This window comes from Dama dama, chromosome 2 (genome assembly GCF_033118175.1).
Source record: "Dama dama isolate Ldn47 chromosome 2, ASM3311817v1, whole genome shotgun sequence".
Lineage (NCBI taxonomy): Eukaryota > Metazoa > Chordata > Mammalia > Artiodactyla > Cervidae > Dama > Dama dama.
This window is the reverse complement of record NC_083682.1, coordinates 20,736,561-20,751,750: the sequence shown is the minus strand read 5'-3', so window position 1 is coordinate 20,751,750 and position 15,190 is coordinate 20,736,561. Positions and strand designations below refer to the sequence as shown.

The 15,190-nt window shown below is 46.2% G+C and overlaps 1 protein-coding gene and 1 non-coding gene across 2 annotated transcripts in view; both read right to left on the bottom strand.

Moving 5' to 3' along the window:
- KIRREL3 (kirre like nephrin family adhesion molecule 3) overlaps positions 1 to 15,190 on the bottom strand; it is a 595,138-nt gene that overhangs the window by 354,317 nt on the left and 225,631 nt on the right. The window lies entirely within an intron of this gene.
- TRNAG-CCC (transfer RNA glycine (anticodon CCC)) lies at positions 5,760 to 5,832 on the bottom strand. Its single transcript has one exon. It is a non-coding gene; the product is annotated as a tRNA-Gly (tRNA).

The window sequence follows — 15,190 nt, the reverse complement described above, 5'->3', positions numbered from 1 at the left end:
GGTTGTTTCTCTGAAGGTGCTTTTTGGATTTTGAATTGAAGTAGGTGGACTTGGAGTAAAGTCTATCGTCCTTCAATGGGCTCCACTTGTGCGTGGGCTTCATCTAATCCCCTCAAGGCTTGAACAGAACGAACACTGATCTCCCCTGAGCGAGAGGGCATCCTGGCAGCAGACGGCCTTCAGACTCAGACTGCAGCTCGGTTCTGGGTGTCCGGTCTGCCGGCCTACCCTGTAGGCTTTAGACTTGGCCGCCCCACAATCGAGTGAGCAAGTCCCTAAAATCAATCTTTCTCTCTCCATATATACATATAACACACACACACACACACACACATATAACATATATATACGCACACATTCTGTTGGTTCTGTTTCTCTGGAGAATTCTAATTCAAGGCCCAGTGAGGTATGAGAACTAACCCTGAGTCTAGAACCTAGGTCATTGCAGAGACATGAGTGATGGAGACAATCCACGGTCCTTCTTGCCCTGAGAGCACTAGCTTCTGCCCTAGGAAGAGCATCAAGCTGTATGTGTGTGTGTTTTTCCTGTGAGCTCCTTGGAGCCTGGGACCCACATGCCTTATTCATCTCTCATGTCGCTGTCCCCGACACTGAACCTGGAAGACAGTAAGTACTGAATGAGTGATTGAAGGAAAGCAAAAAACCTTCTCTGAGTCTCAACTATTTGGATACTTATGGAGACTTTCCAAATCCCCAGGAGGCAGGGCACAGACTGGTCCCCTGCTTACTCTCCCTGCCTGCTGCAGAGATAGGGCTTCCCGGGGGCACCAGTGCTAAAGAACCCACCTGCTAAGGAAGGAGACGCAAGAGACGCAGGTTTGATCCCTGGAGCGGGAGGATCCCCTGGAGGAGGGCATGGCAACCCACTCCAGTATTCTTGCCTGGAGAATCTCATGGTTGAGGAGACTGGTGGGCTACAGTACATGGGATCACAATGGACTCAAAAAAGAGTCAGACACAGCTGAGTGACTGAGCAAACATGCGCGCATACATGCACGCTGCCCCCTAGATACTTTGGCAGATAGGTGCAAGGTTGGGGCGAGGGAGTAGGTCCTGTAGGAAGAAATGATAGGGGTCCCAGGGGTAACAGAGTGAACACTGAAGCCTGGAAGGAAAGAGGGAGGGGAATGGGAGGGAAGCCCCTTGTAGCAAATGGTTCTTCCGTGGCCCACACTGTACTAGGGACTTGTGTACTGGCTCTGGCATGGAATCACCAGGTCACTTAAATTAATGAAGAAGGGGTAGGAGGTCGAGATGGGGGTTAGGGACAAGGGCCAAACCCAGCAGGGAAACAGGCCCCAGGAAGAACCACTTCGTGTGCAGGAGGAGGGAGACAGAATTTGGAATCCATGCCAGTGGCCACCTCCATCACCTCCTGCTGGAACCCAGAGGCTGTGCATTGCGTGCCGGGCAGCAGGCTGGGGTCTCCGTGGTCTTGAGATGGGCTCTGCCCTCAGACATGCAGGTGGATGGGGAGGTGGTCTGGTTTGGCTTCAATTATGGAATTTTGCTTTGGTCATCAGCTCTCTGGGCTACGCGTACCTGAGACACCACATGTGCCCTCACCCAAGCCTACTGCAGCGTGTGTGTGTGCAGCATGTAAACAGAGGGGCAGACAGTGGTGTGGGCTGCACCCTTCACCCCCACCCTGCATCTGCAAGACCCGTGACCCCCCACCCCTCAGGGTGGAGACAGAATGGGGCTCCTGTCAAGTGCTTTCAGCTCCAGTTGGAAAAATTCTCCTTTGGACAGCCCAGCCCTTGGGCTGGGTTGGTTCCTCCGGGGCAGGGCTCTCTCGGAGATGCTGACCCATCTTCCGAGCCAATTGGATCTGCACTCTTGGTGGAAACCAAGCTGACAGCTGGCTCCTGCTCTAGCCCAGCCTCCCACTCCTCTTTCTAAAGCTCCCGAATATTCACTAGAAGGACTGACCCTGAAGCTCCAATACCTTGGCCACCTGATGTGAAGAACTGACTCACTGGAAAAGACCCTGATGCTGGGAAAGAGTGAGAGCAGGAGGAGAAGCGGACGACAGAGGACAAGATGGCTGGATGGCATCATCGACTCAGTGGACATGAGTTTGAGCAAACTCTGGGATAGAGTGATTGACAGGAAAGCCTGGCATGCTGCAGTCCTTGGAGTCGCAGTCGGACAAGACTGAGCGACTGAACAGCGACAAAGTGTCAAGGTGCCCTCCTGCTTCTGGCTATTCTGAACAAGTCCTGGATGCTGCCTACGAGTTGTCCCACCGGACAGCAGCCCAGGATGGACCCCCACTGCACCCCAGGGCTCCCAAATGTGGTTTATCTTAATAAAATCATAACGGAGTTTCCCATTATGCTATTGATAACCAGTTGTCCACTAGGCTTGATTGTCTCTAGGCAGTTGGGGTAAACAACGGATACCCAACTCCCTAGGTAGAAGAGCAGCTCCTCATTCTTAGAAATCACTGCGTTCACCTCCCTGTTGTTCTGTCAAAGAATATGCAAGCCGTGGGAGGCAGGCAGAAGGAGCTGTTTGCCAGATGCGCTCACTTAAGGAGTCCATCAATTTAAAAATTCAGATGGATGCGTTGGAAGTGGGTTCCCGACAGCAAAATGGAATTCTCCCCAGTCCCACTGCGTTAAGCGTCAAGTTACAGATCTTCCCCAGCAGCGTGGACACTTCCAATAAAGCCAGCTTTGTGCGGGCAGTGTAGGTAGTGGGGGCTCCATGACCGAGGGGGCCGTCTCAACTCCCTGGGAGATAAATGTGAGTCCTGGGCCAGCGCCTGAGACCACCATGCTCCTCCTCCCCGGCTTCCCAATCAGCTAAGCGAGTCTGTGCAGCTCGGTCAGGCCCTGCCTGCCTGGCTCTCCAGACCACTGAGGAAGCCAGAGCCTGTCTCTTTCCTCAGGTCCTCAGGGCCTGTCTCTTCTTATGCCTGGTGCATAGTAAGTGCTCAGGAAACACTTCCCAGTAAAAACTGCCTTTCATGGACCAGGTGGAAAATACCTTATGCATGTGATTTTTTTTTTTTGGTATTGGTCTTGGCAATGGTTCCCCCCTCTTTTATTTTTTTAAAAATTGAAATACAGTTGATTTACATTGCTGTGTTTATTTCTGGCATACAGCAATGTGATTTGGTTTTGTATATATACATACACACACACGTATGGCTTCCCGGGTGGCACAGTGGTCAAGAATCTGCCTGCAAGACAGGAGACACAGGTTTGATCCCTGGGTTGGGAGGATCCCTTGGAGAAAGAAATGGCAACCTGCTCCAGTATTCTTGCCTGGGAAATCCCATGGACAGAGCAGCCTGGTGGGTTACAGTCCATGGGGTTTTGAAGACTTAGACCCGACTGAGCAAACACACACATACACACACACATACACAGTCTATCTATATATATACATACATACATATATATATATATATGTATATATATATATACACGCAACCCATATGTGTTTTTTTTCAGATTCTTTTCCATTGTAGGTTATTATAAGATATTGAATATATCAAGAGTTAAATTTTATTTTAAATATAATACAGATCTTGGAGGGAGAAATGCTATTACTTGCATTTTGTAGATGAGGGAGTAAGCTGGGATTTGAATTTGCTGCTTCTCAAGCCAAGTCTGGGGCTCCTCACATCACACTGGCCATGTTTCTGCTCTTTTACCTAAAGAACTTGGAGAAAGAGGCTGCCTGAGGGCTCCTGACTCCTGTGGCTGGGGAGAGGTGGAGGGGTGCTGAGCCTAGGGGGCCACAACCCTTCCCGACAGGGAGGGGCCAGGCTCCGAAGGGGGCGGGGCCAGGCTCCGAGGGGCGGGGTCAGGCTCTGAAGGGGCGGGGGCCAGGCTCCGAGGGGAAGGGCCAGGCTCTGGAACCAGCATGGTGGGAGTCTGGGCATCTTCCCCAGTCAGGTCTGGCTCAGTCCTTGTGGGGGTGCCCTTCACCTTGGGGGCTTCTTGAGTCTCTGCCTGCTCTGTTGGAGCCTGGCCTCGTCTTCAGGGGATTCCCTCCCGCGTCCTATGTTCCCTGCACACCGGCATAGGTAGGAGTGAAGAGCATGGGGCAGGAAAGGGGTGTTTCAGACAGAGCTTCCTGAGGGGCTGGGCAGTGAGCATGGAGGGAGGCAGAGATCTTGGTTTCAGGTCCTTGTTCTGACCATCTTCAGCCAGTGATGAAACCTCTCAGAACCTCAGTTTCCCGATAGTAGAATAAAGACACTGCCACCTACTTCCTGGGATGGTTGGGAGTCAAACAAGATGATGAATAAGTGCTATAGAAATGCCTCTTGGGGCTTCCCTGGTGGCTCAGTGGTAAAGAATTCACCAGCCAACGCAGGAGATGGGGGTTTGATCCTTCGGTTGGGATGATCCCCTAAAGAAGGAAATGGCAACCCACTCCAGTATTCTTGCCTGGGAAATCCCAGGGACAGAGGAGCCTGGCGGGCTATGGTCCATGGGTTTGCAAAAGAGTTGGAAACGACTGAGTGACTGAACAACAACAAGAGCAATGCCTCTCAGCAGAGACACGGGGCTGTAGGACACTGGTGGCAGGACCAGGTGGACCTTGCATCCCACACCCAGGGGGCAAACAGGAGGGTGAATCCCGGTCTCTTGAGAGAACTTTTCCAGAAACAGCTCTAGCTTGAAACACTGCAGGACATCTTTCCAAAGCGTGGGGATTTTGGCATCAGAGAAGTAGACTATTTTAAACTTCACAGTCATCCAAAGAGAATGGAGGAGATGGTTTAGTGGAGGTCCTTTTTCCTTCACTGAGTCCCCTGCCTGCCTTCTTCATCACCGAGAGCATTTTTCAGAGCAGCCCTGGGTGACAGGGCCTCCCACCCAGCCAGCAGTGGCCAGCTTTCACGGCAATGCCCTGAGCAGTTCCCGGAAGCCCAGGAGAGTGATGACCATGTGAGGACTTTGTGAGGTCCTAGAAATTTGGATTTGGCACCATAGATGCTCCATAGATGTCTTGTGAGATGCTAGAACGGCCACCTGTGAGTGGTGTGTGCATGTGTGCTAAGTTGCTTCAGTCATGTCCGACTCCTTGTGACTGTAGCCCACCAGCCTCCTCTGTCCCTGGAACTCTCCAGGCAAGAACACTGGAGTGTGTTGGCATGCCCTCCTCCAGGGGATCTTCCTCACCCAGGGATCAAACCCACACCTCTTATGTCTCCTGCACTGGCAGGCAGATTCTTTACCATAAGTGCCACCAGGGAAGCCCCATGAGCAGTACCAAACCCCAAATGTCAAGAGAGAAGCTGTCCAGGGACCTGGCATGGCATCGCGCTGGACCGCAGTGCAGGAATGCTCAGGATTCGGCATGCATGCTGCAGCCTGTTGCTGGGCAATCGCTGGAGATGTACAGGCTTCCCCCGCAACCTGAGGGGCAGGAACAGGGCTTCTCCCCATGTCCCCTGATCCCACAGCACAGTGTACAGCATGGTGGTGAGGGAAAGCCCAGTAAACCTGAATGAACCATGACCACCATAGCCACAGGCATTTGCTTGCTTCCACTTCCACTTTCTGGATGAAGGCTCAGGCCCAACAATGAAGTGACCTTTCTGAGGTTCCATGATTGGGGATCCCAGTGGTTCTCACCCTGGGGAGATTTATTTCTCCCAGAGGACATTTGGCAACATCTAGAGACATTAATTAATCAACTAATTAATTTTAAAATTGATTAGTTAATTAATTAGGTTGCCCTGGGTCTTAGTTGTGGCATATGGGATATAGTTCCCTGACCAGGGATTGAACCTGGGCCCCCCACATTGGGAGTGTAGAGTTGTAGCCACTGGACCACCAGGGAAAGTATCTGGAGACAGTTTTGATTATCACGACTGGAGAGAGGCTACTGCTTCTAAAGAGTGGAAGCCAGAGATGCTGTAAACATCCTCCAAAACACAGGCGTGGCACAGTGCACCCTCACCCCCACCCAAAATTCTCCAGCCCCAAAGGTCAGCAGTCCTGAAGTCGAGAAGCCTGGGTTAGAGGTAAAGGGAATGGTGTGTTTCAAGTCATCAAGTACTTAAAGGGCCTGCAAGGTGGAGAGGACAGTAATCATTCAGGTGAGAGGCAGGATGTGAGGTTAAGGAAGGCAACAGCAGAAGGTGAGACTGGAAAGATAGGTTGGAGGCAGAGAAAGGTCTTAGACAGCAAATGACAAAGTTTTGCCTCATAGACGAGAAAACCGGATTTGCTGAATGGCCAGACTAGAGCCGGTTTCCCACGTAGTCCTCGGTCCACCCACCATGCTGCCTCTTTCCTAATCAAGAGGGGAGGCATGGAGGGCTGAAGAGCAGTCACACAGTGCAAGTCACTTTTTACTCACCCCCAGGACTCATTTGTGAGCCCACCAATGCTGTAAACACTTTCATCACTGTTTTCCCTACCGTACCATGTTATAACTATTTACCTATTAATCAATTTCCCTGCTAGACTATAAGCTCCTTGAGGACAGGAATCATGCTTAATTATTCCTGTATCTTTGGTACCTTCCATGATGCCTAGAAACAATAGGTACATAAAGCAGGATAGCTGCATAAATGAAGCAAGAGGAGAGGGTAGGCTGACTTTCTGTGTGGTTGTTAGGACTGTGATAGGTTTCCTTATTCTCGTTTTCTTTTTTTCCTTTTCTTTTTGGCTGCATTGGGTCTTTGTTGCAGTTCATGGGCTTCTCTCTAGTGGCAGTGTGTGGGTTTAGTTGCCCTGTGGCAAGTGAGATCTTAGTTCCCCGACCAGGAATTGAACCTGCATCGCCTACATTGGAAGGCAGATTCTTAACCACTGGACCACCAGGGAAGTCTTTCTTTTTTTAAATATAAGAAATACATGGAAATCCATTCCATGGCTGATTCATATCAATGTATGACAAAACCCACTGGAAAAAAAAAAAAAGAAATACATGGAAACATGTACATGCTACTCTAGCATGGAAACATATACACTACAATATGTAAAATAAATGGCCAGGGAATCTGCTTTATGACTCAAGGGAGCTCAAACCAGTGCTCTGTGACAACCTAGAGGGGTGGGATGGGGTGGGAGGTGAAAGGGAGGCTCATAAGGGAGGGGACACATGTATTACCTATGGCTGATTAGTGTTGATGCATGGCAAAAACCAACACAATATGTAAAACAATTATCCTTCAATTAAAACTAAACAAATTAAAAAAAAAATACATGCCCCTTGTACAAATAAATGAAAAAAAAAACTATAGACAACCCAAAAGAATAAAATAACAATGATCCAACCCCTATGGTTCCCTATCCAGTGATAAATACATTGACATTTCAGTAGATATCATGGCATCCTTTCTAGGGTTATATATTCATGAGATTCACATGCACATTTTTTTTTAAATTAAAATGGAATCACACTATCTATGTTGCTCTGTAGCTTGCTTCTTCACTTAAAAATATATTGAAAACTAGTGCAAGAGCATGCCAGGGAATCTGTCTTAAAGTTGTGTTTGCATAGCAATCAAACATTTTTATTTAGACTGCATCTTTGAAGAGGGGTAAATCTGTGTGAACATCTTTCCATGTCCATGAATACACTTCCACGGCACCGAAAGGCTGCAAACTACATGACGGTACAGTTGCGCTATAACATATTAAACCAGGCCTCAATCATTGCAATTTGAATGGCTTTTATATTTTTGCTATGACAACAATGCTGCAATAAATATCCTGTTAGCTAAATCTTGCACGCATCCCTCATTTTTTCCCTTAGTTTGAATTTCTAGAATAGAAATCGCTGGAACAAAAATTGCCTGTTTTACAGCTTTTGAAATGTAGGACCATGCTGCTTTCCAGAAAGGTTGTGCCGATATTCATTCCTACGAGCGGTGTATGGAAAATGCCATGTTAGCTCTTCTTGAACAAAAAGCTATCACGTCATCGATGTAAACACCAAGACAAGCTATTTCAATCCCATCTGTAGCATTTTGGTGCAGAGGAGCTGTCATTCTTATTATTTTACAGTCTACCAGTTGTGTGCTCAGTTTTGGTGTGATGAGCTATGCAGTTGTGTGCACGCTTTTGAACACACATACGAGGTGACATGAAAGAAAGCATCCAGCCCAATACCTAGGACACAACTGAAGCTTGACAAATGCTCCTGCCACCTCTGTCCATCACCACGGCTATGGGTATAGGCTTTATCTTCTCTTTGCTGAAAGGTTGTCTCCAGTAACCTGTCTTGGAAACCAATAAGCCTATCTACACATCTGCCACAGTGATTCATCAAAAATGCAAGACATACTATGTGATTTTCTTGCTTAAATGTCTTCAGTTGCTCCCTATGGTTCACATACTGAAGTTCGGACTCCATGGCAGGACTTGAAAAGTTCCTTGACCTGCCCCTGAAGCCCTGCAGCTTCATCTCCCATGGGTCTCCTACCCTTGCTCGTGTTCCAGACGTGCTCCACTAGTGGGTCTTTCAACAGGATTCAACCTTTTATTCCTCTGTGACTGGGAACCAGGCTATTCTCTCTTCTTAAAATACCTCTATTTCCTTTATGACACTGTTTGTTTGCAGAACTGTTTTCTGGAAAACCTAGGTTAACTCTTTTTCTCTCTATCCCACTTAGATGATAATATCCTCTCCTGTAGTCCCAGAAAATCTTGCCCAATCACTACTTATAAGATCTCCTTTTGTATTTATAATTGTTGCTTTCATGTGTATCTCCAATACTTTGGCCACCTGATGCTAAGCACTGACTCATTGGAAAAGACCCTGATGCTGGGAAAGATTGAAGGCACGAGGAGAAGGGGACGACAGAGGATGAGATGGTTGGATGGCATCACCGACTGAATGGACATGAATTTGAGTAAACTCCGGGAGTTGGCGATGGACAGGGAGGCCTGGTGTGCTGCAGTCCATGGGGTTGCAAAGAGTCAGACATGAATGAGCAACTGAACTGAACTGAACTGTGTATCTCACCAACTGGACTGTTAAGAATCAGAATCTTATTTTACTATAGGTTAATATTCTCAACATTTGCTATCAAACTTAGCACACAGTAGATGCTTAATAAATGCTTCTTTTTTAGAAAAATATTTGTTTATTTATTTGGCTGTGCCAGGTCTTAGTTGGAGCACGTAGAATCTTCAGTTGCAACGTGTGGGATCTAGTTCCCTGACAAGAGGTGAATCCAGGCCCCCTGAATTGGGAACCTGGAGTCTTGGCCGCCAAACCACCAGGGAAGTCCCAATAAATACTTGAATGAATGTATGAATAAAACGATAATGTCTTTCCATACTATTTTATTTCCTTTCTCCAATCTGTCCATCTACATGGCTCCATCCAAAATAGTCTACTATAGTCGCCAGCTAGAGTCACGACACTCTCTGCTATTCATTTAATGAACTAATGATACATGATATGACTCCCTTCTTAGGACCAAGCAGAAATGACAGGACCAAGTGCTCTGCCAGCATCTGTACGTTCAGGAGGAGATGCTAGAAGGGATGAATTAGAGCTAGAAGCTCTAATTCTATCACTAGAGGCAGGGTTGGAGGGGAGATGGGCTGAGCCTGGCTTCACCCATTGGTAACGGGAAGCCCCAAGTTGTATGTGGAAGGGAGGACAGAATGTCTGAGACTAGAAACAGGAGTCCCAGCGGAGGGAAGAGATGGGGGATTAGGAGAGGGAAGATAGGCAGGAAGCACAGAGAGAGAGGGAGGGTTTCATATTCAAAGAAAAACAGGAAAGGACAGCAGACGAGAAGGAAAAAAAAAAAACAAGGAAGCAGCACAAACACAAAGCTAGCGTGGGTGTGTGCACCGTGATTGTGTGAGAACAGCGTCTTCTGCGGAACATACTTGAGAAGTGCGGTGTGGGAGAGAGCCTCAGCTTTTTACCCAATGTAATTAATTACTCTGTGGCTTTAAATAAAAACCTGCTATTCGTGGGGAAGCCTGACAGGGTTTCTTTTAACTTAATGTTTGCTGAACCATCCCTTCTATCTCACTTACCTGATGTGGAACATATGCTGGGATCAGAATGACAGAGGATAAATCACCAGATTTGCTTGGCTTCTTTGAAAAATGAATTTGGGGGCTGAGATTTCTCATCAGTATATATCTTCCCGGAGCAGCCTTCTGACAGGGCACCAAGCTTGGGGGATGTCCTGCGCAAAGGTAAGTGGGTATCCAGGAACGCCCAGATGCCCACATCTGGCATCATATGTATCACCGTGGATGCAGCCCAGGCCACCTGTGCTAGGCCGGCAGGTGTTTCCAGAGTGCTATTTGAGAGTCTGCTGAAAGCCTGCTGAACTCTCAGGCATGGGACACAATTGAGGTCTTTACATAAATTCAACAAGCACATATGGGGCTTTGAATATGCACCCAAAACGTGTTACAGCAGGGAGGCTGGGTGGTAATGTTGGTCATGGGAGGGCTCGGGCCAGAAAGTCGGGGGAGTCTGGATCCCAGTTCTGCTCCTGGTGGCCATGAGTGTGCCTCAGTTTCTTCATCTGTAAAATGGGGACAAAGCAGCCTTAAGGCTTAGTTTGTTGAGTTAGCCTCAACAATGTCAGTCCTTTTCTCCCCCATTCTCACTGCTGAGTTTCAGTGAGATAAAGTTCAAGCACAAGGCCTGCCTATCTCAGAGACTAAATAAAAATTCCTTTCCCCTCTCTAGAGGTGGCAAGGGCTCCCAGGCCCCTGGGTGAAATAGGGGGAGGGCTTGGGAGCCATTTTTAACTCTGGGTGTTTTGAACCAGGTGAAAGGGGGTTGTGGACACATGTGTGATGTGGGCGGGAAGTGGGGATAGCGTTTCCCCAGGGCTTACTCTACATGTGTTCCACTCTCTAACCAGGAGCTGTGGAAAAGACACGCTCTATGCCAGCACTTGGGTTCTTGACCTTTCAGGTTAATGTCCTCATGATGTTGGACAAACCACCTAATCTCTCTGGGCACTGGTTTGTTCATCTCTGCAATGGGGAGGTGACTTGGACGAGACATCTTTTTAAGTTCTTTCTCAGCATTCCTTTTCAGATGATAAAAGTCATGTGTACTTATTATAGCAAGCATGGAGAATACATCAAAGTATAAACAAGATAATTAAAAACACGTGCTATTCCACCACTCAGAGAAAACCATTGTTAATATTTTGGTGGAGTCTGTTTCCTTGTTATATAGTGTATTGCAGAGTGAAATCAAACAATCTTGTAACATGCTTTTCCTTCCCCTTAATGTTAAATTATCATAAGCTTTCTCCCTGTGTCATTAAAAAATTATTTGGACCTCATTTTTAAGGTTTCTTCTGACACTAAAATTCTAAGAATGGGGCTCATCTTCTTTCCTAATAAAAACATTTGTTCTTTCATAGCAGCAGGAATCACATGGAGGAAGGTGACCTTGAAGGTGCCTCTAATCCCTTTGGCCTGTGCATCACACAAGGGCACCAGAAGGCTCCATGGACCACCCGGCCCACTTGCTTTCATTTACCACCTTAGCTCTGGAGAAGAAAAGGAGATTGTGGAGCTCTTTTGATGAGCCACCAACAAATGATGAAGCTTAAAAAAAAGAATATCATCATGAATTTGACTTTGTAGAGGGTTAGAAGTCTAAAATCAAGGTGTCAGCAAGGCCGTGCCTCCTCTGAAACTTGTAAGGGAGACTCCTCCCTTGCTTCTCCCTGGTTTCTAGTATTTATGGGTGATCCGTGGCATTCCTTAGCTTGTAGATACATCACTCCAATCTCTGCCTCTGTCATCTCATGGCCATCTTCTCCCCATGTCTCCCTCATTTTCTTATAAGCACACCGGTCACACTAGATTAACAGGCTATTCTACTGCAGTATGGCTTCCTCTTAACTAGTTACATCTGTAACAACCCTATTTCAAACTAAAAGGTCACATCTTGAAATACTGGGGGTTAGGACTTCAGCATATTTTGTTTTGGGAGAAACAACTAAACACAGTCCAGGAAAACGCTAGCCGTGATGGGTTATACCAACGGGATAGAAACCAAATAAAAGAATTCCCATGTCTGAAGATGGGGCTTCCCTGGGGGCTCAGACAGTAAAGAATCTGCCTGCAATGCAGGAGACCTGGGTTTGATCCCTGGGTCGGGAAGATGACCTGGAGAAGGAAATGGCAACCCGCTCCAGTATGCTTACCTGGAGAATCCCATGGACAGAGGAACCTGGCAGGCTACAGTCCATGGGGACGCAAGAGTCAGACATGACTGAGTGACTAACACTTAACACTTAACGATGGAAGAAGGTGAGCAATAAAACAACATTGGATTATAATCCAAAGTATAAAATAAATATCCATACCGATAATGTGGATACAGTATGGACTCACATTGTAAATCAATGATTGAATAAATAAGTAGAGCAAATAAACAGAGAGAATGATAAATCTCCAATGCTATGGAATTCCAAATAATGTGTGTAGATACACTGCCCTTGAGATGGTGGAGATTACTGCCCACTTCTTAACTGTGGGCTGCATGTAGTGATGTCCTTCTAAAGCAATAAGAAAAGTGGGGGGAAAAAGAGTAACTTTAACTGGAGAACCCTGACAAACACGACCTCAGCCAGGTGATCAAAGTTTAGCTCTAGAATGACAAGTCATGTTGATAGATTGTACCCTTAATATGATGTGACGAAAGTGGCCCTTTACCTTTGAGGTCGTCCCCCAAACCAATGATCCCTGTCTAAATCATGAGAAAACATCAGACAAATTCCAAACAAAGAACATCTTATAAGATCCCTGACCGGGACTCTTCAAAACTGGCAAGATCCTTGAAAACAAACGAAATCTGATAAAGTGTCACAGTTAAGAGCAGACCAAGGAAGACAAAACTGCTAAATGGAAGGTGGTATCCTGGAAGGGATGCTGAGACAGAAAAGGGCATTGAGTAAAAACTAAGGAAATCTAAATAAAATATGGACTTAATAATAGTGTATCAGTATTGATTCCTTAATTACAACATGTGTACCATACTGATGGGAGACGTTAACAATGGAGGAAACTGGGTGTGGTATATGTGGGAACTCTGTACCATTTTACAATCTTTCTGTAAATGTAAAACTGTTCTTAAATAAAAAGTTCATTTAAAAATGCTACTCTAGGACTTCCCTGGTGGTCCAGTGGCTAAGACTCCATGCTCCCAGGGTGCCTGGGTTCGATCCCTGATCAGGGAACTAGATCCTATATGCCTCAACTAAGAGCTTACATGTCGAAACAAAGACTGAAGATTCCACAAGCCACAACTGAGACCCGGAACAAGCCAAACGAAGAAAGAAATATATTTTTTTCAAATGGTACTCCTAGGATAATAATATTAACTGGATATAGCCTCATGCTAGGGTACACAAACTGAAGAGTGGCCACTAGGCTGGGTATCAGTCCTAACTGACTTGCCACATGCCCAGTCACTATCCATCCAAGCTAGGTGTTCTTGTGCAAAGAACAGCTTGAGTGGTAGTCCTAAAGTCAGAATTGCACTCTATTGCCAGTTTTCTTAGAGCTTGTCTTGCATCTGAACAGAGTACTAATTTGTACTAGAAATAAGAGGAGTCAGTTTCATCATGAATGGAAATACCACAGGGGATCACCTATGAGTTTCTGGGAAAAATCTCATGAACCACCACTGGCCTGTGTATTCCTCTTCAAGAAGCACTGTCTTTCAATGGACAATGACAGCCCCGGTTTTCTACCTGTTTGAAGGTAGAAAATCCAGGAGTGTCAGGGAGGAGTTCTTAATTACATTTTGCTCACAGAGATGGAGTAGGGGGAGAGTCTTGCACTGAAGCCTCCTGAACCCCCACGGGGGTGAAAAGGTATGGGAAGCATGGGGGGCCGGGGAGGTGGACAGCAGGACCATCCAGCTAGAGCACTACGCTCGGAGACTTGTTTCCTGTTATTTACATGTGGTCTGGTGACAGCCAGACAGGTGGCTCTCTGTAAGAGAATGTCTTTATAAAGCAGAAACAAGCATTTCGAGTTATGCACGATAAGTCTGACATTAATTTTCTGCTTTTCATCCTAATAAAGTAACATACTGAGACGTTTCTTTCAAGGCCGCCTCCACCTTGGTCAGAGGTCCTATTAGTTCCTCCTAATCTACCAAGTGCCCCATGGTGTGAAGTGCTCGGGGCTGTGAGAAGGGCCTTCATAAGAAGCCTTCTTTCTAAAGAACAAGAAAGCCCAGACTGCCACCATATCGATGCCCGGCATGGGTCATAACATAAAGACAACACTGCTGACCAAAACGCCTACAGAATACGGTTAGACTGAAATATGCATTAGAAAGCAATCTGGCATCAATATGGGCATCCCAGGTGGCTTAGTGGTAAAGAATCTGCCTGCCAAGCAGGAGACTCGAGTTCGATCCCTGGGTCAGGAAGATCCCCTGAAGAAGGAAATGGCAACTCACACCAGTATTCTTGCCTGGGAAATCCCATGGACAGGGGGGCCTGGAGTGTTACAACCCATGGGGTCGAAAAGTCAGACACGACTTAGCCACTAAACAACAACAGTCAGCAGTCAAAATAACCCTCATACCCTCTGATTCAGTAATCTCACTTTTGTGAATCTGTTTTCAGAAAATAATCCTGGATACCAAAATAATTTAAAAGTATAACAGCAAAAACAGCCTAAATATTTAATCATTGAGATAGGGTTAAACAAATTATGGTTCATGGAATTGATGGAATGTTATGAAACCCTTGAAACAATCATTTATGAGAATTACATAATGTGGAAATTGCATATGATAACTATGGTAAGTAAAAAAAGAGAAGATGCAAAATATAAGAGAAGATAATTACTACTATGTTAAAATATGTATAGGGAAACGACTCAAAGGAAATTCACCAAAATGCTAAAAGAGTTTGTATTAGACGGGTGGGATTTGAGTTGATTCTTTCTTCTTTTCTCTAGTTTCTAGATTTCCTATGATGTGGTAATATTATATCTTAATGGAAGTGATGATTTTAAAAATATGTCAAGTCCTGTCCCCCAATGCATATGAATAGTAGAGTGGGGTTCCACAGTATGTGTAGAAAAACATAATAATGGTCATCAATAATAAAAGAACCTTAATAAAAATTAATAACATAAAAGGGAACACGCATGGACTGGGAAAGAATGATATGGTGATTTCCTAACATGGACATACTGACTTCCTCCAGGACCAG